Source organism: Myxocyprinus asiaticus, chromosome 35 (genome assembly GCF_019703515.2).
Source record: "Myxocyprinus asiaticus isolate MX2 ecotype Aquarium Trade chromosome 35, UBuf_Myxa_2, whole genome shotgun sequence".
NCBI lineage: Eukaryota > Metazoa > Chordata > Actinopteri > Cypriniformes > Catostomidae > Myxocyprinus > Myxocyprinus asiaticus.
In genome coordinates, this window is record NC_059378.1 from 38,741,677 (window position 1) to 38,765,275 (window position 23,599).

The window sequence follows — 23,599 nt, forward strand, 5'->3', positions numbered from 1 at the left end:
AATGAAGTGTTTCTCTGAAACTCATTAGACTTTTTCATGCATTATGCAAATACAAAAATGGATTCTGTGGATGTCTTGCAAGCACTGATGGCACTGATAGGAGTTTTAACTCTATTACTGAACTTTTATTGTAAAATATTATGCAAGTAAGGTCATTGGTGAAGTAGGAGATCAATTGTGGGTCAGTTGTGCTAAACTTGCACAGCTACTTTATTTAATGACCAGTCCACAGTGCAAAAGGTTATTTGAGACCATGCTGAAATTACACTTGATGATGTCCATGGTTACCAGACTTCAGACAGTTCACTGCAAAGGATTTACAACCAAGTATTAAGAATGATAAATGTATTTATGATTATGTTAGTTTGTAAAGTATACCTCACAGTAGAACCATCTTTGATATTTGACGTGAATGAAAACAAGGCTTTGAGGGATAGACTTACTGTCTCTTCAGTGATATGCACTTTATAAAGCTATCAAAAAGCTCTTAGATCAACATCTAATTTTCCACAACTCGTGTTGTCTGGAGTTTTTTGTTTACCGAGATTTCTTGGAAATATGTGTTTTTCCATTTTTTGTCAGTGGAACGATCCAAAAACACTTTAAACAACTGTACAACCCATTAAAGAGACTACTTCTATCCCTCACATCCTCATTGTCATTCCCACCAAAAATTAAAGATGGCACAGCTGTGAATAAGGTCTTACTTTTGAGCCCCTGAAAATTGGGATCTGTGTATAAAACGTGCTACAAGTCCTAAACCATTCACTCAACTTGGATGTAAATACCTTCAAATAAAAGCGGACAGTGTGTTCTTCAATCACATATTGATTGCTTCATTTCAAATCCATTGTGGTGGTGTACAGAGCCACAATTATGAAAAGTGTCTCGCTGTCCAAATACTTATGGAAGGCACTGTATGAACACGGCATTTACAGTTTAAACCGCACCAAAACAATCGGTCCGAGACCACTTGGATGAGGTAGTCTTTGTCTGATTGCAGAAAAACTCTTAAGCGGTTCACTAGTGGCGAGAATGCAATCCAACTAAATGGACCAACGAACCAAGCAATATCCCTATAAAAACTATAAGCATACCTGATTAGGGATGTCTCGATACCGATACCAAGCTCATATACTCGTACTCATAAAAATGCTCTGATACCAAAAAACTATACCATCTGACGTACAAATGTCATTACTTAAACATTCAGCACACAAATTAAAATCACGTTATGTCCTAATGAGATATATATATATATATAATTTACAGCAAAAGCTGCAATTTAATGATACAAATACATAGTTTGCATGAGCGGCGAGCTGCAAATGTTAGCACTAGTGATGTGTGGAGACAGTGTTGTGCCGACGCCTGCTGCACATACCTTTTTAAAGCTCCTCCTTGGCTCATACAGAGAACACACCATCATGAGCATTGAGTGCTCAGTTTGTAGCAGATGACAATGAACAGAGCGCAAATTCACTTTGTAGTGGAAGGCACATATAGAGTACATATTTATTTAAATAGCAGCCCCTTGTGTTTTAATAATCACTTTGAGTCACGGAGCGGAAAGCTACCGTCTTATGTGAGAGCTCCTTGGTCATAACAACACCGAAACACTTCAAAATAAAAGCTCTGCCAAAATAAAAGCTCAATTTAAATATTACGTTTGTCATACATTTTTTAACTGTTAAACTACTGCTACTACTTCTATTACTAATACTACTAATAATAAATCTATAGTAATTTTATTATATTTAAGCAATATCTTCTGTGATGCTCTGTTATGCAGCACTTTATTTGACAAAAATAACTCCAATGTATTTTAGATTCTGCTGTTCTGAATAAAATAAATACAATAAATATAATGCAATATGTTGAAATTTGTTATACTTTCATTTAATTAAAGTTTTAATATAAACACTATTTGGTGATAAAAATGAAATAAACTGTTGATACGCAGTTCAGGAAAAAAAACAAAAACAAAACAGGTATTGGATTCTGTATCTGCGATTACCAAAAACAAAAAAAAGACAAATAAAATAAAAGTGGTATCGGGACATCCCTATAACTGAAGGATCTGCAGAGAAGAAATCTGTAGGTCTGTACGGGTATGACAGCGTTAGCAACTTTTTGACAGTTAAAAACCATCTTTGCGTGGCTTCACTCTTTCTGCTGTTTGTGTGCATGTGTGAAGGTGAGAGTGTGACCATGAGAACAGACACTTTTCAATGCAGAAATAATGCAAAAGCAACTAATGATGGATAAAAATAACAATGATGTAAATTTTTAAATCGTATGCATCCTAGTGATGAATAATGTTTATTTGCAGCATACCTCTGACTGGCATTCTAACATGTATTCTGTACCATGCGTCAATGTTTTGCATAACAGTGACAAAATGATAAACCTGTAAAACCTGCCAAACTGTAACATTTCTCTCGGAATTAACCGGTAAATTTATGTGTAAGCTAAATACTGGAACAGCACACAAGCATTCTGACCAGTGAGGGGACAGTTTGCTCACATGTGACCTTTAACACAGTTTTGGTCCGTTTTGAAATGTTTCCTTGTGAATGTGAACCAAATCAAGAAGAAAATGCAACATGGTAACCATTTCCCTTCTGATCTGGTGTGCTGAGGGGCCGCCGTGCCTTGTAAAAACTTTGTTTACTGATAATATACGGTTACAAATGTTCATATAAAAAACTATAAAAAGTGAGCGATTTTTCTGGCTTAAAATCTGACGTTACAGGTCGGGTTTGGGCTTAAAATCTGATGGTACCGGTCAGGTCACAAGGTCTCTGGTACGGGTTTAATTTTAAAGGAATAGTTCACCCAAAAATGTAACTGCTCTCATTATTCTCGTGTGAACTCGCCAACGCACTTCCGTCATGTGAGAATTCGGAAGCGCCACTTATTTACAACAGAAGAACGAGCGTCAACAATTTTTAGGTAGTTGGTACGTGTCAAAGTAACATCTACATGAATGCCAGGACCCATGGTTTCCCAGCAGAACATTGCTCAGAGCATCACACTTCCTCCACCGGCCTGCATTCTTCCCATGGTGCATCCTGCTGCCATCTCTTCCCCAGGTAAACGACGTACACGCACCCGGCCTTCCACATGATCTAAAAGGAAACGTGATTCATCAGACCAGGCCACCTTCTTCCATTGCCCTATGGTCCAGTTCTGACGATCACGTGCCCATTGTAGGCGCTTTTGGGGTGGACAGGGGTCAGTATGGTCACTCTGACCGGTCTGCGGCTACGCTGCCCCATACGCAGCAAGCTGCAATGCACTGTGTGTTCTGACACCTTTCTGTCATGGCCAGCTTTTACGTTTTTCAGCAATTTGTGCTACAGTAGCTCTTCATTGGGATCGGACCAGACGGGCTAGCCTTTGCTCCCCACGTGCATCAGTGAGCCTTGGGCGCACATGACCCTGTCACCGGTTCACCGGTTGTCCTTCCTTGGACCACTTTTAGTAGGTACTAACCACTACATACTGGGAACACCCCACAAGACCTGCCGTTTTGGAGATGCTCTGACTCAGTTGTCTAGCCATCACAATTTGGCCCTTGTCAAAGTTGTTCAGATCCTGATGCTTGCCCATTTGTCCTGCTTCCAACACATGAAATTCAAGAACTGACTGTTCACTTGCTGCCTAATATATATCCCACCCCTTGGCAGGTGCCATTGTAATTATATAATCAATGTTATTCACGTCACCTGTCAGTGGTTTTAATTTTGCTGATCGGTGTATTTGTATTTATCATATACATTCATCATGCAGCTATCCAGTAGGCCTGTGTTGCTGACTAAATGTTGTCCTGTATTAGTATCGGTCAAAAAAAGAAAGAGGGCATATTCCATTAGTCAGAACTCTAATCTGACAATCACACGTGTATGTGCTGCAGGGTGAGCCTGAGGCAGGAGGAAGAGAGAGAAAGCTAAAGCAAGAGATGAGGAGAAAAACACACAAAAGGACTGCGAAAAACAGTATTCAGAGGGGAGCAGTAAAGAGACCAGTGATTCCTGCACCACTGTTTTGCAGTGGCTTTGCGCTACTGCTGAATCAACAGCGGCACTAAAAAAAAAAACTAAAAAAAAATACTGTGTACATGCTGTCCGAATTGAGAAAAGACTGGGCGCTGCGGAATAATGAATAAAGCACACAAATTTCACTTATGCTGTCCTGTATGTGTTGGACTCTAACAACAATCATCGTTGAAAAAAAATAAAAATTAACAACTGTATTAAATAATGACACAGAAAGCCGAACTCAGCTGCATCCATCCATCCATTCACCCACCCATCCATTTTATCTTATTTAGATTTGCAGGGTGATCTCGGCCACATTAACTTTCTTAATTTCAATGTGCGCTGCCTTTTCCTTCAGTCTCGGTCTGCTCCATGTCTGTTGCAAGAAGGCTTGTGTATTATGAGACGGTCACATTGGGTATAAATATTGTAATGATAATCGATTCTTAAATTGTGTAATCGATGCATCGAAATTTCTTTGTATTGATGCATTTTCAGACACCTAGTAGTTTCACACACCCACATAATCCTGCATGAAACACTGACAGTGACACAATGCTGGATGACTATTGCTGAGTAAAGCTGCTTCTCTGCTATGCAGTCTGTCTCTAACCAATCGTAGCATTGCTGCGTGACTGAACTCACCAATTGGATCAGCGCGCACGCGCGTGTGTGTGGCTGTGTAAGCATGTGCATGAGGTGTACAGGCACCTTGTCCCATGTAGGAGATGTGATTTCTGGAGTCAGTGATGTTGATGGGTTTTGTTGCAGCATATAATTATGATGCACTTTTGCACAATCACTTTGGATAGATTGTTTTTGTCTGAATTACAGCAACATAAACACAAAGGAAGTCGGCATGTAGTTTCCGAGAGTTCCACTATCCTAGAATCAGCCACATTATGCTGACTCGCTGACAAGCGCCATCTCCCATAACGTTTTTTCACTGGCTCAAGCATGTTTACTTGCCCTTGTGGCTCCACCAGAAGTACGTTTCGTCAGCAGCTAGGGAGACCCAGGTTTGCATCCCGTGTTGAAACCAGGAAGTAATCGGAGGTTGCATTTTCCCCCTAACATTACATTTTTACTCCACTGATGGTTAAGTTTAGGGTTTGGGTTTGGAGGTACAGTTTGTAAAATATGCATTCCTTCTCACTGTATTACAGCCTGCACAGCTGAAAACAACTCTTTTGGTGCTCTTCCTTGGATACACCTGAAAAATGGAGCTCACACATGCTCATACACCCAACAGCACTTACCGCTTTGGCCACTGGGGGCAGTGTTTTGAATTTCGGTAAGCACAGTCCGATTAAGTCAATCAAAAGTTAACCTGTTTCCAGTTTCACTGTGAAATCGGTCTGATCACAGAGCTGTCATATTGGAATCAGTTTAACAAAACGTTGATTCACACTGCAGTCTACCTTGCAGTGCCCTGTGAGCAAAATATGGCAACTCTTTCAGATAGTTTAAGATGGCACATTTTTTTGGAAATCGCTGAAAATATTTCAGCATAGTATGTTGTTTAGGATATGCACACACATACCATGCAGAGCTTTAAATTAGTTTACCTCAGCCCACACAATCTTCACTGATGTCGTGTGCAGCTGACACTTGGTCAAAAGAACTATTCGGACAGGGGTCATCTTCTAAGCAATGTATGAGTTACAACTATTAACAAAGGACGTCTGTCTTTCATGTACTGATATGGATTGGATTGGGATCTGTGTAGTTATTACTATGATGGGAGTGTGTGTTGTTTGGATGTGGCCAGAATTAATTTACCTTAGCTGGGGTAGAAACAGTGGACCACTTAATTGGGATTCTTGTGTTTATCATTGTATACTGGCTGTTTTTTCCTCCCTGCTTCTGAATCTTATGGGCTGTTTCCATATCCACTTTGTAAAGCTTGAGCATTGCTTGGTTTTCCTGTAGCAAATTGCTGGATGTTGATTAAGTGTGAAGATTGGTTTCTTTTTAAAAGCGGTCAGGAGACAGATGCCCTGCGGGCAAATGCATTGAAAGCAGCACAGATCTGGCGTCTTGTAAGTCTGAAACGATTAGTTGACGTTATCGAATACGTCGACAATAAAAAAAATTGTCAACAAAAATGTTCTTTGTCAAATAGTCGTTTGATCTCATTTAACGTAACATGAGATCATGTGAAACTCTGATGACGCACGAGAGCAGCACTGCAGCTCGCACACACACACACATTTTATATATATATATATATATATGAGCAGGTCTAACACATTTAGTCTAACACTGCCAACTAGCCAGGTCAATTATAACACGGGTTAACGGCATTAATTAAATGCATTGTTGTTTTTTTTTTCCATTAGGGCTAACAAATGAAATGATGAATGTTCACAATGTATTTTAATTTTGATTTTTATTTATGAAGCAACAGTTAATTTATTGGCATATTTTTTTCTGTATATCAATTCATGAGCTATATAAGCTATAACTTTAATGCCGCCATTCATTTTGCATTGTTAGATCACCTTCTACACATCAAAATGTAAAAAAATAAAATAAAAAAAAAATACAATACCCATAATAATATTAACAATTTTTTCATATTTTTTAGCAAGACAAAGGAGTTGCCCATTTTATTTTAGAAATGTAAAAAAAAAAAAAAAAAAAAAAAAGAACTTTATTTTCATCACCGTCATTTCCACAACAGAATTCTATTAAACACAATACAGAATTTGAGATGTGCTAGAAATGACACTTTGGTGGGAATTTTCATGAATATTTTTACTGATCCACAGTGTTAAAAGTACCCGAAGTCGAAGAAACTACTGTATATTATGGTAGCATCAGGAGAGACGGATGAGTCGGGTTTGAGCTCTCCAGAAATCACCATCTTCGTACTGGCCATCCAACATAAGGCAGATGAAATACTATATTTTACCAATATTTAGGCCTGTATCATTTGTTCATTTCATATGGTTGCCATTATGGATGCACAGGATTAGAGGCTGAGAAATCAATAAAAATATGTTATACTACTACTCTAACAGTATTGAATTTATACACTTACACAAAGTGTCAGTATTGTTATTATTATAATGCTTTTGAGTGCTTTGGCATTTGTTAATTTTAATAACTGAATGCAATGCTTTTGAAGTAATTCGACTCACAACATACAGTCAATTCACTTTGATCTCTACTATTTAAAAGGAACATTCAGGCTTCAGTACAACTTAAGATGAAACTACAGCATTTGTGGCATAATGTTGATTACCACAAAAATGAATTTGAACTTGTTCCTCCTCCTTAAAAAAAAAAAAAAAGCTAAAACCTGTGTTACAGTGTGGCACTTACAGTTGAAGTGAATGGGGCCTTAAAATACTCACCGTTTAAAAAGACATAAACAACATGCGTGTTAACGTGATTTTAGTGTGATAAAATTGCTTGCTAACCATTTCTGTAATTATATAAATTATATAAATGGTGTGTTACAAAATGTATTGTGATACATGTGTATAGTTTTGCAGTAAGTACCCATCAGGTTTACTGTTATATCTGTTAATAGGTGACATCCTAGTGGCATGCTGAGGTTACAGCTGACTCACTTCTCTTTTCCTTCATCACTGTTTGAATAACAGTGCTCTTGGGAGTTCCTTTCTGGGGGCATTTTTCTTCTTCAGTCTGCTTAGAGCACTCAGTGCGGCTTGCTGCATTTGCGCCATGTTTCATTAGTATTTCTGGACTATTAGCATTTTCCCCCTCAGTTAGCAGCAGCATTCGTCAGAATGGTATTTCAGCATCCTGGGGGGAAGATTCAATCAGTTACTCCTCACACAACAGCTACCAACAGGACGAATCAGAGAAAACAGAAATAAAACAAAGCAGGACTGAAATGTTTAGCAGCCCCACATTGGAGAGATACTGATGTGTAATTGCACAAACAGGCTTTAATACCAAACGTCTCTGATGTAGTGACTCTTCTTCAGCCATGCCTGAGTTGCAATGACTGTAAAACTAGAAGGTTGCTGCTCTACATGGGGTTTCTGTTTATTAGTGCATTATTGCCTTGAGGATGTATGGAAGACTGCAGAATTTTTCAGCACGTACTCAATAAGAGTCTGGTTAGTCTACCTGCATCAGTGTAGATCATCCTGGTGGCTTGACAAGCTCATTTTTTGGACAGTCGTTGTTGTGGCATAGCTGGAGGTGTGTTCAGGTGTATGTGATGCACAGATGCACATAAGGAGTGATGGGTTCACCCTCACACACACATTCATACTGACACACTGTCATTTCCCTATTAGGGCTGGGCGATAGGACGATGTAATTGGAATTCGACAGTCATAGACTGATGCTGTGTCTTAGGAACTAGATAAAAACAGCACTTATATTAGAAATGTCATTATTTAGGAAATATAGACATTAAAAAGACAGTATTATGAAATGTCATTAAGGCGACAATAATGAGAGTGACGGAACATGGGTCTTTATGATAAAAATTATTCACAATACATTGGTTTGTGACACCAACTTTATTAATCCAATCTATAAAGTAATGTTTTTTAATTTGCAGGCATAGAATTAAACAAGTTTTCTTTTGAAATAACATTATGCTGTACATACGCCCCATTAAACAATCTTATGATTTGCTTAGAGAAAATGCAGTTTAAGAAAAAAAGATGAAAGTGGTTCAATCATAAAAAAAACACATTCACGTTGAACCTAAAATTGAGTTCTATTTCCTTTTCTTTCGGCAGTATTAACTGCAATGAAATGCAATACAAAAGCAAATTTGATAAGAACACAGTGGAAATTATTGGGCAGCATTAATTTGGGAACACAAGGGAATTTATTAGTCTTATAATAGTAAAACTGGTGTTTTCTATTCATTTAAGCACAGCCTATGTGAAGTAAACAAACTGTTGTAGCTGTTTTATGAAGTAGAAATTATGTGGGTTGTGTTGAACTTTATATAGGTAATGGTTTATTTTTCAATTATTATTATGTTTACATTTATAATTGTCTTTAGACATAAATTGGTATTGGTCATTTTCCACCTGTTGTCGTAGACGGATACTTGCATAATGGCAAATGGAGCCAGTGGAGGAGGGTTGGAGACGAAAAATGTTTTGATTTGAAGAGTTTTTTTTTTTTTTTTTTCACCACTTTGTTATTATAATTGCTTTTTCGTTTCATTTGAAGTGTACTTTGAATTTATATATATATGTATATATTGTAATATTTTTTTAACCCTATTTATTTGTACAAAAGTCAGGTAGGTAATACGCTCTGCAGTGTGGGGAGGGGGGTTGATGATGTAATTAGCATTTTTTTATAAAAATATTTTTGTAATATTTCTTGCAAATCACCTATCAATATTCCCTATGGGTACAGGTGACTTTTCTCTGGCCACAGTTAGGAACCGCATTGCTTCAGGGTTGCACAATATATCGTTGACACATTAGGATCAACTTTATTTAAAAAAAACATTTTGTTAGTATGCATTGTTAGGCTGATACTAGAAGCTGATTCTACTGTTTATAAAGTACAATAGAAACATTTGACTGTTTTAATGCCTTGTTTAACTTTTAAATGTGATTTTTAACAGGCACAGCAGGCTTCTAATTATTTCTTATATTGAAATATACTGTAGGATATTGTAAATGTTTTATATATATATATATATATATATATAATATATATGCTCATTATTAGGGCTGTCAACCAATTACAAATTTTAATTACATTTGGTGATTAATCGAATATCAATATTTGCTGAGAAAGGGCACCAAATAAATGTAACAAATGGTTTAAGCCACGCTAACTGCCCCAGTTAAAACACAAAGCTACATGTACTTCAAGTTTGAAAAGCTACGATGGTAGGAAAATACTTTTACTATGGAATTAACGACTGGATCAGGAGGCATGGTTAACTGTATTCACTTTTTGAAGCGTCATTTTCTTTATAGAATTAATCGCACTAAATTAACATGTAAGATCAACAGCCCTACTAATTATCAGGGTCGGGAAGATTACTTTTAAAAAAGTATTTTGCTACAGAATACATGCTGTAAAATGTAATTTGTAACATATTCTGTTAGATTACTCAAGATCAGTAACCTAATCTAAGTACTTTGGATTACTTCTTCAGCACTGGCAAATTTTTTTCACTTATTTTGACTACAAACAAGTAAAAAAGTATCTTATGCAGTTTTGCTACTCAAGTACATTTATCTTGTTTTAAGGATTTTTAGATATGTTTACAGAAAAACTATTTTTAAGTTCTCCAACATGCATTTTCGTCATAGAATTCATTATAAAATGTATTCACGCCTGGTAACAGATGCATGTAAAGGCAAGAAATAGCATTTTAACTTAGCATAAAGAATATTTTTATAAAAATATCTTTGCTGCTCCAAACTCAAACCCCACAGAGTGTACACAGCAACATCCGATTCTGATCGTATGTGGATTCTGAAAAACAGTGAATTGTTATATTTGCCAACTTTGTTAGCTTTCTTACACTGTTGTTCATCTTGTTTTGTGCATTGTTGTGTTCTGTAAGGGGATTTTTGACCAGCTACTCACTAAGTTTGGAAGATCGCGGCTATCTGTCATGTAAAACGGTGGGATTCTCAATCAATAATATTATTTTAAAAAATCCAAATATAGCCATATGCTACACAAATGGTAATTATGTTTCCACTGTAATACTTTACAGAACTTAAGTTAAGCCATAGTACATACAATATAATGTAATTACTAGGGATGGGCACGAGTACTTGGGTACTCGGACATGACAGCAATGATCGATCATGAAAACGATGATCGATGGTGATCAAGCATGATGTGACTTTTCACTTAATTCAAAATCCAGTGACAATTACCTGACAACTTAACACTGGTGCACGCTTACTAAGATTACTATGATAACCTGATGGAAGAACAGATAGACGTGTGTTGTGCACATTCTTTCATTGAGTTGGGCAGCAAATCTTCACATAATGACAAAATGATGCATTATATTTTGATTATGCAATCTTTCGGCACGAGAACCATCGAAATTTCGGTGGAAAAGAGCTATGAGGCACATGCCAGAACCATTCTACCAACAAGCTAAGCATAAAATAGCATAACACGGGCCAAACTGTCTTAACACGCTAGTTGACCGTTGATATCCTCCATCCTATGAGAGAGAGGAGGTTGTTATCTTAGTAAATAAAAGAATCTCTGACAGTGCTTCCCTGTCAGTGATAAAATTATGGAGAAAGGAACTCTTAACACTATTTGATGTACAAAACCAGCACAGATGGACTTGTGATAGAAATCAAGTATTTTTCAACCTTTGTAAGGGACATTTTAATTACCACAGAAGCACACCAAATCTTAATTGAATGAGACATTTTTGTTTGCAAGCGCTTTCATCGCTTTGACATGAATCGTGAACCTTTGCTGAATACTGTACTTTCCCTCTGAAATCTCACCAAATCTCGCAGTTACAATTGAGCACACTGGGGGGTACTGTAGATGTGTGTTGTCGAGGTTTTGGATGAGAGAAGAAGATATGATAGCGTCCGTGCTTTTGAAAGCAAAGGCTAGTGTAGCACTTGCAATAATTGTAATGTTTTGATTAATTTAATTCCACTGTATTGATATACGGTTGTTGATAGAGTCATGCAAACCAGTGGATGAGGATCTGCTTTTATCGTGTAAAGAATCTGCAAATAGGTACGAGAAACTCTGAAGCTTATCAGACCAGTATGTGCATTTAATAGCCTTTGTGTAGACTCAAAGTCTTTATGTAGACTCAGAGTGCATTACCCTAATGCTGTCAGCATTGGCTTCTGTTTTCTAACCTCCGGGTGAGTGCAAATGTTTTTTAATTTTAAATCTTTTTTTATTATTATTATTATTATTATTATTAAGATATTGATATCAGGGCTATTCTTTACATTACAAAGTGCGCCACAGTGCACAGAGTTATTTTTAATCTATCCCCGCCTCCTCAAATGCACACCTATGCGGAATATTATCCCCTCCTTCCTTTTGTAGCAGTGATCCCCGCATATTATCTGCATCTCCCTTCACCCTTCATGTAGCTCTACAAAGCACATTGTAGATTGGTGACCTTTCAGAATGCTACACGCTCAAGTGGACAGTCAGCCTGACACAATATGTCATGCTGGCCTGATTCAACCATCTCTGAGATAACCAACACAAGGAGGCGGTCAACTTGGTGAAGAAGGAATCAAAGCAGAACGTGAAGGTGTAGCCGGGATTTAGCCATACACCATACCTTAGCAATGTTGTTTGTACTGCCTGGATCTTTACAAGGCCAGCAGGTTTAGCACAGCTCTGCAGTTGACTGTGCCAAATGCAGGGGAGTGAAGCTGGCACAGTATGAGTCTGTGTTTTTGGTGAGATGGAAATGAGAGTGAGAGTGAGAGCCAGAGAGGGCTTCCCCAACCTCACTGCCGCAGCAATGCAGTGCTGAATGAGAAACATATTGTAAATCTGGGTCTGTATGAGTAAATCATATTAGAGTAATTGCACTGATCTATGATTAGCTCTTTGCTGTCCACATAACATTATGCATAAGTAGGGCTGTGTCAATACAATCAAATATCGATTTATCGCAAATCTTTTTCTCATGATATTGCATCAGTACTTTAGATCCATGTATCGATATTTATATTCAACTGTTTGTGTTTTCATATCATGTCCAGCATGTTAATAAAAGAAGCATGTTTGTCTAAAGTGCAAACTCTGAAAGTGGCATTCCTCAGTGCAATCATAGATGCTTCTATGAGGACCAAGTGAGACTGAGCCGTTTCTCTCGCAGGCATGCTGCCTGGCCTCTCTCAGAAGTTTGGATCTATGGCCGGTTGAAGCTTTTGATTTTCCTCTTAAATGCGATCTTCATTTAAAGGACCCCCGATGTCTATTCTTAAAATCCTAAAATTACTGTTTTATTCTATGCACAACCCTCTACAATGCAACTAAACCACTTGCATATGCGACTAAAATATCTGTGATTAGCCTCTGGCAGGTAATCTCACCAGATCTCAGATCTCACCAGTGTTTGAGTAGTGTAGTAGGGCTGGGTGATAGGACGATGTAATCGGATATCGACAATGTCTTACAAATCTCCCGATGATTATTTTGACACTCATTGACAGATGATGTTTGAAAATATCGGTAAATGGCAAAACCATGAATCTGGGAAGTCGCCAGATATGTTAACCCTCTGGGGTGTTTTGGGCCCTGGAGAAGTTTTGACATGCCTTGACATTTGTGCATTTTTCAGTTGCTTAAAAACATATTAATGGCTAAAGTCTGATAACACTGCATTCAGCACAAACTGGGCTACAATAATATGTAAACAACATGTACGTACATGTTTGTATTTTTGAGAAAATGTTTATGCATGGTTTTTGAAAAAACAAAAATTTTTAGTCACTGAAATAAGGCCATATAACACATACTAAATATTTGTTCACAAGACTTTTGAGAACTGGATCTTGTAGCCTAGAGTTTTTGCTACAAAAATGATGTGAAAACCATCCTGATCACTCATTCATACAAAACAATATAGTCATTTAACTTTTGTAAGACACCTTTAGTGTTAGAAAGGCCATATGCGAGGAGGCGTGGATGATCATGAATATTGATGTGATTCACACCTGAGGAGACAAAGACCCCTCCCCTGAGAGAGTGTGAGGAGACTTAATGATTGAATGTATTGTTTGTAGTTTAAGTTAAAAGAAGTAATCTGACTATACATTTTCTTTACATAAAGACTTTACTTAAAAATTTTAGACCTACACTACCATTTAAAAGTTTTAAATCTGTAAGATTTTTTTAATGTTTTTAAAAGAAGTCTCTTCTGCTCACCAAGGCTGCATTTATTTGATCCAAAATAGAGCAAAAACAGTGATATTGTGAAATATTTTTACAATTTAAAATAACTTTTCTATTTGAATATATTGTAAAATGCAATTTATTCCTGTGATCAAAGCTGAATTTTCAGCATCATTACTGCAGTCTTCAGTGTCACATGATACAGATATTTGCAAGCACAAGCTTCGTTGATAATGAGGCAGCATAAACACTGGTTAAAATATAATCTAAACATTCATATTATTTTTATATCATATTACATATCATATTTATATCATACAGCATACAATTTAAATACCTGCTTTAGCAGAAACAACATTTAAATGTAACTAAACTTGACTAGTAGGACATATTTCAAATTTCAATACTCTGAATACTGGCTGGCAAGTCTTGAAATAGTCCAACTAGTAAAATATGTCCATGTTTATATAAAATAGCATGTCAACTAATGTAAGTAAAACTAAATGACTTACTCATCCGAAATTGTATCCTCGGCTGGATCAAGTTGCTCTTCAAAATGTAAACGTTCCTCGTCGGATTCCCGCTCTTCTTCGGAGGAAAATGTGAACTATTCCTCACTATCCAGGACCATCTGTAGAGCTTCCTCACCTGTGTAGCGTGCCATCTTCCAAACGCACAGAAAAGTGAATGAACTTGATGCTTTTTAAGGCACTGTTGGGGGTGTTTACCATTTGCATTGATGGCCTCAGCATGTTACCGTATAGAATAGCGCGCTTTGCTGGTGGGTGTGATATAATTAGCTGAGCCAGGAGAAACTGTACATCACTTTGTTTCATACAGATTACATTGCAGGAGAATATTTGTTTTAAATTTGAATTGTTTTATTTAAAAGTAGACATTTTAAGCTTTCTTTAGACATATGTTTCATGTTTGTGTGATAAATATTTGCTGAGTTTCAGTTAATTTTCGTGATGTGTTTCAGAAAGATGCTCGCGGAGACAGAGACGGCTGAAAGCGCACCCTGTTTATTTTCTTTATTTTACAAAAGCACAAGGTTTTGTTGTTATTGTAAGTGTACACAAATAAAAGTAGACCCTTTATAGTCTCTAATGATGTCTTACACTTATCTGTATGCCCAAAAATGATGGAGTATTTTAAGTTGTTTCCGCTGTTATGCGGGAAAAAATCCAGCAGGACGCGCCGGCGCATCCGTCAACCCCAGAGGGTTAAACAGTAGCACAGTGTGTGAAATTTGCACCCGCTAAATGCGACGAGGCTGAATCCAGCTCCTTATTCGCAAGCTCCTCGTCCAAATGCAGGTATTTCATGAGCAGGTAAGTTTGCTCATCTACCTGCAACAGTGGTGGGTGACCTGTAAGACGTCTCGGAGTAACACATGACAAGAAATGCTGTTAAACACAGACGCGCTTGAAGAAACTCAATTATATTTTTAATATGGGTTACAACAGCAGAAGACAACGTGGGGTTCCACTTCTGTCAGCCAAGAACAGAAAGCTGAGGTTGCAGTGGGCTTACAATCTCTGTACCTCAGCAGAAATCGAGATGCATCAGACCAGGTTATGTTTTTGCAGTCTTTAACTGTCCAGTTTTGGTGAGCCTGTGCCTACTGCAGCCTCAGCTTTCTGTTCTTGCCTGACAGAAGCGGAACCTGACGTGGTCTTCTGCTGTTGTAGCCAATCTGCCTCAATGTTCGACATGTTGTGCATTCTGAGATGCTATTCTGCTCACTACAATTATACAGAGAGGTTATCTGTGTTACCATAGCCTTCCTGTCAGCTCAAACCATTCTCCATTGACCTCTCTCATCAACAAGGCATTTTTGAAGAACTGCCGTTCACTGTATGTTTTTTGTTTTGGGCATCATTCTGAGTAAATTCTAGAGACTGTTGTGTGTGAAAATCCCAGGAGATCAGCAGTTACAGAAATACTCAAACCAGCCCATCTGGCACCAACAATCATGCCACAGTCTAAATCTCTAAGATCAAATTTTTTTCCCACTCTGATAGTTGATGTGAACATTGACTGAAGCTCCTGATCTGCATGATTTTATGCATTACACTGCTGCCACACAATTGGCTGATTAGATAATCGCATGAATAAGTAGGTGTACAGGTGTACCTAATAAAGTGGTCGGTGAGTGTATATGCAATATAATATTTGCAATTACAAGGCATTACATTTATTGATTGAGTACATAGAATTTGATATATATATATATATATATATATATATATATATATATATAATGTTTTATGTTTTGTATATTTGTAAAAAGCTAAAATCTGACCCAAATGTTGAAAAACTAATGATAAAATAAAATGTGTAAAATCTAATATTTTCATAATTTACCACACTGAAAGGTCCCCTGTATAATTATTATTACTACAGCATTTGCTGAAAGATAATATAAGAGTCATAAGAGTTGTTCAAATGAATTGAACTACACGTGTCGTGCTGTATGTTTGTTGTTGTGTGTTTTACTTCACAGCGTCCAGATTTTTTCTCTTATATTCAAAGTACAACCTTACAACTCGGCTAAAACATCATTTCTTTTGGCGTTGCGCTGTAGATTCAGTAGCAGTAGTGCAGGAAACGCTGTCAGAGTATTTTCTTATGTCTCTGTCTGTGACGGAAGCATGCAGATGTTTTAATGCCTAATGTCCAGTTCTTCCAGTATTTTTCTTTTTTTTTTTTTTTTTTTTTACAAATTGAACTGGTTTTAAATAACAGCCGATTCTTCTTGGTTCCCAACCCCATTACTTCAAAAAATCATTGGTTGATGGATAGAGACATCAATTTGCTTGAATCACTCTGTCCTAAGATGTAAATCAGAGCCAATTGCGACATCAGCTCTGTCTTCAATGGAGTCACATTAGATAGACAAACCATAAAAAGGGGCTATTTATGGATTAGGAGAACTTTATATGGCAGGGCCTTTAGGGACCAGTAATTGGACATCTGCTTGGAGGCCAACTGTCACCATGTCTGCGTTAAGGAATCGGCATATATCAGATGTCTGTGTCACAGACTTTTTATTTAAGTGATTCAAGGGATATAAAGTGTTGAGATATAACGTGTATTAGCTTTGGTTCACGTTAGACCACATTCCCTTAATGGGCTGCATTTGTAGCCCAAGTTAAGTTTTATGTTAGATGCGTAGAATTTAATCAAACATCTATGCAAAGCCTAGAAATCACTATACCAAGTCTACATTTCAAAAGAGAGAACAGGGGGTCTTGTGGCATAAGTTTCCAATATAAATGGGCTGCTTGCATAAATGTTTTTGAGTGTTGTCCTCCCAGGTAGTTATATGTGCTGCAGTGCTGCTGACCTTTGCTGTTCCCATAATCAAGGGCTCCTGTGTTTCAGTAAAGAGGATCCCATTTTCAGACTACAGCGCTTGACTTTATCCTGTTTTTTTCCCTTTTTTTTTTCTCTGATGTGTAGGAGGAGTGTACAGACAAGGACGGAATATGAGCTCTTTTAGATGGCACAGAAGTGACTTTGGCTGCCTTATGCGTATGTTGCATTTTAGCATTTTTGGTGTTGTCTTTAACAGTTTGTCCTCTGAGCACTAGTTATACAGGTTATGAAAACTAATGGTTGACCAATATGGGTTTTTCAATGACCCATGTCAATAAAGAGATCTAGGGAACAGGCTGGGTGATTTATGTAAAACTTAAACACTTATTTTACACAGTATTTACTCAGAATTCAGTAGAAATGTGGCTTGATCAGTTGACAATATTATAAATGACCAGTTTTTGTTAATCAACCTAACAGGCACAGTTATTGTATCATTATTATTGCTGATAATCCCAAAATGGCCAAATATTGGTCCATCTCTAATAAAGACCTCAGTTAACTCAATTATATCTTTTGTCAAAATGGAGTTTTGGACCATAATAGTTTTTTATTTTTATTAGACTTTGATCTGTCCTGTGTCAGATAGGGTTGTGCAGGAGTAATCAGCTAGGCTAATTGTTCAGCTAGTCGACTATTAAAAACACAGCTCGAATATCGCAAATTGATTTTCTTTTGCACATTTGCCTGCTGTGAGCAGTGCTGAATTAAACTGTTTAGGGATGCACCAAAATTTCGGCCGCGGAATATCTTGCGAATCTTTTTGTGATTAGCGTATTAATAGAGCGTTTTCCAGTGTTCTGATGATGTGTATTGTTGTGTGTCATGGTTGTAACCATCAAGCACTAATATGACATTAAAGAAGCATAAAAAAGCACCATTTAAGTAGTCCATATGACTTGTGCATTATAATAAGTCTCTTGAAGTCATACAATAGATTTGTGAATCGCAAAGGATGCATTTAATAAGTAAATATACAGTCTGCAGGGCATTCCGCTGGCCAAATTGATGCCCTACACAGAGCTCCGTGATGGGGGGGTGGAGGGAGTCTGGGGGTGCTTGTAAGTGTTAGCGCGAGGTGATCGTCTGTGTTCTGTGCTATCTATCAGGTCCTTCAATAACGTATAACGTGCGAGTAAGGGCAGCCGGTGGAGTTTTTGGTGCCTCCCCAGGGAAAGATGGTGCCTCCCTAGGGAGCTGGTGCCTTACGCAGACTGCATAATATGTGTATGGGGAGCGGTGGTACTGGCGTCTGCAGTGCGCTTCAGTAAATGATCGTTACTCTGTTGTTGACACTCACAGCACGCAGGGTTCTTACTGGAGTGTTCCACCAAAATAAAAGTTGTTGCCAGATGAGCTGGTTTGAGTATTTCTGTAACTGCTGATCTCCTGGGATTTTCACACACAACAGTCTCTAGAATTTACTCAGAATGGTGCCAAAAACAAAAAAACATCCAGTGAGCGGCAGTTCTGTGGATGGAAATGTCTTGTTGATGAGAGAGGTCAACAGAGAATGGCCAGACTGGTTCAAACTGACAAAGTCTACGGTAACTCAGATAACCACTCTGTACATTTGTGGTGAGAAGAATATCATCTCAGAATGCTATTTGGGTTGATGCTGTTTTGGCGGCACGAGGGGGACCTACACAATATTAGGCAGGTGGTTTAAATGTTGTGGCTGATCGGTATGTATTACCCTAATGCCGTCAGTTTCTATGTAAGCTATGGGTGAGTGCAAATGTTTTGCTGTGATAAAACAAAACAAAAAACATTTGTAAATTGTTAATTGTTGTTTTCAAAAAGAAATTCATAGTTTGTTGTATTTAACTTATTTTGAAACTGTTCTTGGCAACGTTTGTGTATAAACCAAAATAGAGATTTTACGTAGGTGTAAATTAAAATGCATGTTAAAAATAAAGAGTAATCAATTACTTGTTTTTTGTGGGTTAGAGTCCTCGACTACAAAATTACTCCGTAATGCCCATCCCTAGTGTCAGACAGGTTTGGCTAAACTGTGAACAGATTCAGAGAAAACGATGTGTAAATATTATCGCAAGCCCTTTCGATATTAAATCATGTGTAGGATATGAATTTTAGATTGTATATAATAAAATTTTCGCTAGTAAATTCTTGATATGAGCAATGGAATTACTACCAGTGAAAATGCAAATATTTTTTATATCTCTAATTATTTAGTTTGCAGTAGTTAAAATGTTAATTCTTGATATAAAAATCATTACTTACGGAAATACCCATTCTAGATATCAAAAATGGAATTTCGACTAGTAAATTAATTACATTAAACTGTAATTTTCACACAGTCACAATATAACCTCAGTAATATGTTGGATAACTTACTGACTCACTGTAGCACTGTCGACTATCACCGTAAGGTCTAGGTCAACATTGTGGCTCGTTCTGAAGAGAATAAGAACCAGCCACTTTGGGGGGCGTTCATACCGAACATGTTTTGCATTACATTACCAAACATACTTTTTTGCAAAATGATTTTTATGTGGCTCGTTGTACATATCTCAGCAGTTTCCTGGTGAAATGGAGGAGCTCTAGTCTTTCAACTACATTTACAAACTTGTTCACGTATGCAGTAGCTCAACTGATAGAGCGTTTGTGATGTAAAGGACTGGGGTACGATTCCTGAAGAGCATGCGAGTTGACAAGTGAACTGAAAGTGGCATAGAAGCACCACAAAATGACGTGGTTGCTTCAATAATTGAATTTTTCATCTCACATTTGCTTTTTATGACTGTCGATTAGGTTTAGTTTTATGGTTTAGGGTAGAAAGGTAAGTTTTGTAGATTTAAAACTTAATAGAGCATTAACCTTAAAAACTCATCCCTTTGGGAGAACATGTAACTCGTTTTAGCACCACAGTGGACATTTCACCTCGTAGCTGCTGCAATACATGTAATGAACCACCTAATATCATTTTGAAAAAATGTCACCAGAGTCATTACAGCAGCCTGGGAACTTATCAACACACCTTTTGCTTCTCTGGAGACTGTAAATTGCATCAAGCTAGCCAATCTGATTGTTGATTATTTTCCTAATTTTGTGTATGTAGTGGTAAATCTAGATGTTGGCTAGGTTTCACAACTTAGTGAGCTAGTATCAAGACCTTTTGAGTATCATTGCCATGTATGAATGTTCAAATCAAATGTTCAAACATGGTTTCAATGTTCACAAATGCCATCTAGGTAGGCAACTCGGTAGGTTTTGACTGTTTGTTATTCGTTTTCTTGAACTGTCCTCCCTAAAGCACGATGTACCTCATCTATCATCCAAATACTGCAGAGAAAAATCTATTTTCGTCAAATACTCAGAATTCTAACATGCCCTTACTGTAACTCTTTTTTCTTTCAAGTACTTACTGTCTCTCTTACACTGGTGACTTCTGTACATCTCCTTCTTTCTTACTTTCTCTCCATCACACACACTTTCACACACATAGATGTGGAAGGAGAAAAAGAAAATCACTTTCTGTTCCCCCTGTGTAAAGGCACAGTTGCTGTTATCTGCTGAGTGCACCTTACTTGGGTGTAGCCATTAGAGCAGTAAATTTGAAAACAGGCCATGCTACAACTTTCAAAGCCTGAGTCTCCTCTCTTTCCGCAGTAATGCAGTAGTACAGCTCTCACAACACCAGCAGAAACTAGCATTTATTCCCATTCTTATAAATCAGATTTGCTTGGGGAGGGCTGTCGCCATCATGCAATTCAAACACAAGGTGTGCTTCAAACACCTTAAGAAGTCATTAATTTATATTTAACTTGGAATAATATAATAAAAGAGAGAGTGATGATTTCCTTTAAGGCTTTAAAAAATATCGAATGACAAAAATAATATTTGCATCTCAAAATATAACCAAATACTTAAAATATGTCTACTTTTTTTATCAACATTAGCCTTGGTTCATTTTACATGTACAGTACACGGTTGTTTTTGGAACCCAACCAACCTGAATAGCTATTATATTAGATGCACTGATGAGCCAAAACATTATGACCACCTGCCTAATATGCTTTTGGTACTCAGCGTGCTGCCAAAACAGTACCGACCCGCTGAGGCATGGACTCTACAAGACCCTTGAAGGTGTCCTGTGGTATCTGGCACCAAGACATTAGCAGCAGATTCTTCAAGTCCTGTAAGTCGTGAGGTAGAACTGCCATGGATCGGACTTGTTGGTCCAGCAACAAGGTTTTACTTTTTCTGTAAAAATTGGATTGAGATTTGGGGAATTTGGAGGCCAGGGCAACACCTTGATGTTATCCAAACCATTCCCGAACAATGTGTGCAGTGTGGCAAGACACAATATCCTGCTGAAAGTGGCCACTGCCATCAGGGAATACCATTGCCATGAAGGGGTGTACCTGGTCTGCAGAGATGTTTAGGTAGATGTTGGCACGTGTCAAATTGACGTCCACATGAATGGCCGGACCCAGGGTTTCCCAGCAGAATATTTCCTGGAGAATCACACTCCCCTCCACTGGCTTGCGGTCTTCCCACAGTGCATCCTGGTGCCATCACTTCCCCAGGTAAACTGCACACATGTACATGGCCGGCTATGTGATGTAAAAGAAAACGGGACTCATCGGACCAGGCAACCTTTTTCCACTGTCCAAGGTCCAGTTCCGACCCTCGCGTGCCAATTGTAGGCGCTTTCGACGGTGGACAGGGGTCATCATGAGCACTCTGACCAGTCTGTGGCTACTCAGCCCCATACGCAGCAGGGTGCGATGCACTATGTATTATGACACATTCCTCCTGTAACCATCATTACAATTTTCTGTGACCTGTGCCACAGTAAACCTGTCACCTCGGACCAAACGGGATAGCCTTTGTTGCCCTTGTGCATTGATGAGCCTTGGGTGCCCAACACCCTGTTGCTGGTTTGTGGTTTGTCCCTCCTCGGACCACTGTCGGTAGGTACTCACCACTGCTGACTTGTAGCACCCCACAAGCCTTGCCGTTTCAGAGATGCTCTGACCCAGTCGACTGGCCATAACAATTTGGCCGTTGTCAAAGTCGCTCAGGTCTTTTCTCCTGCCCATTTTTCCTGCATTCAACACGTTGACTATGGGAACTGATTGTTTGCTTACCATCTAATCTACCAAGACCTAAGTAGGAGTAGGGTTGTGCGGTTTACTGGTACAAACAAAGTATCGCGATACCAGAAAAATTAAAACGGTATGATATCACCTTGTTGCTAATTTCGGTACCATATTACAATATGCTGTCATTAGCAATATGATATAAGATGTTACGCAGTTTTGAGATGAAATCAATGACAATTTGAAAATAAAATAAAAAACCTCTGGATATGGCCAAATGTGATCATTAATCACCAGAAGGATGTAATGTAATTAAATATTATACAGTCACATGCGCTGCTCGCTACAGAATAAACAAGAGATGCCTCTCTGCTCCGTAATCTGCTTCACGCACACACTCACACAAATGCAACACACTACTGGTGCTTAGTATTTAGAGTATAAACGGCTGTTAACACTTAAATTAAATCCTCCGGTGCAGCTCTGAGATTTCATCTTGACAGTTGCGACGGGATTATCCCAGCATTAATGTGAAGCTTGATATACAGTTGTGCTCAAAAGTTTGCATACCCTTGGAGAATTGGTAATATATGAACCATTTTTAAAGAAAACATGAGTGAGCAGGCAAAACACATTTCTTTTATTTCTTATGGGATTCATATTCAACTGTAGGATATAACAGAATGGCACAATCATAAAACAAAACATGGCAACAAAGAAAAAAATGAAATGACCCCTGTTCAAAAGTCTTCATACCCTTAGTTCTTAATACTGTGTATTGCCCCCTTTAGCATCAATGACAGCGTGCAGTTTTTTGTAATAGTTGTCTATGAGGCCCCAAATTCTTGCAGGTGGTATAGCTGCCCATTCGTCTTGGCAAAATGCCTCCAAGTCATGCAAAGTCTTCGGTCGTCTTGCATGAACCGCACGTTTGTGATCTCCCCAGAGTGGCTCGATGATATTAAGGTCAGGAGACTGTGATGGCCACTCCAGAACCTTCACCTTTGTCTGCTGTAACCACTGGAGGGTCAACTTGGCCTTGTGCTTAGGGTCATTGTCATGCTGGAAAATCCAAGAGCGTCCCATGTGCAGCTTTCGTGCAGAAGAATGCAAATTGTCTGCCAGTATTTTCTGATAACATGCTGCATTCATCTTGCAATCAATTTTCACAAGATTCCCCGTGCCTTTAGAGCTCACACATCCCCAAAACATCAGTGATCCACCACCATGCTTCACAGTGGGGATGGTATTCTTTTCACTATAGGC

General features: G+C 38.1%; 1 protein-coding gene and 1 long non-coding RNA gene across 4 annotated transcripts in view; one reads left to right on the top strand and one right to left on the bottom strand.

Annotated features, from left to right (window-relative positions):
- The window catches only part of LOC127426035 (voltage-gated potassium channel subunit beta-2), a 181,352-nt gene that overhangs the window by 27,490 nt on the left and 130,263 nt on the right, over positions 1 to 23,599 (top strand). The window contains exons 2-3 of one of the 3 annotated variants that reach the window (XM_051672496.1): positions 5,210 to 5,337; positions 17,349 to 17,420. The exons of the other annotated variants lie outside the window; for them this stretch is intronic. The gene's annotated coding sequence lies outside the window, so the exon portion shown is untranslated. The remainder of the gene's footprint in view (positions 1 to 5,209; positions 5,338 to 17,348; positions 17,421 to 23,599) is intronic. 3 annotated transcript variants of the gene reach the window in all.
- Positions 6,525 to 20,772, bottom strand: LOC127426067 (uncharacterized). Its single transcript, XR_007894734.1, has 3 exons — positions 20,654 to 20,772; positions 14,393 to 14,544; positions 6,525 to 7,820 (listed from the first exon to the last, which is right to left on the bottom strand). It is a non-coding gene; the product is annotated as an uncharacterized LOC127426067 (long non-coding RNA).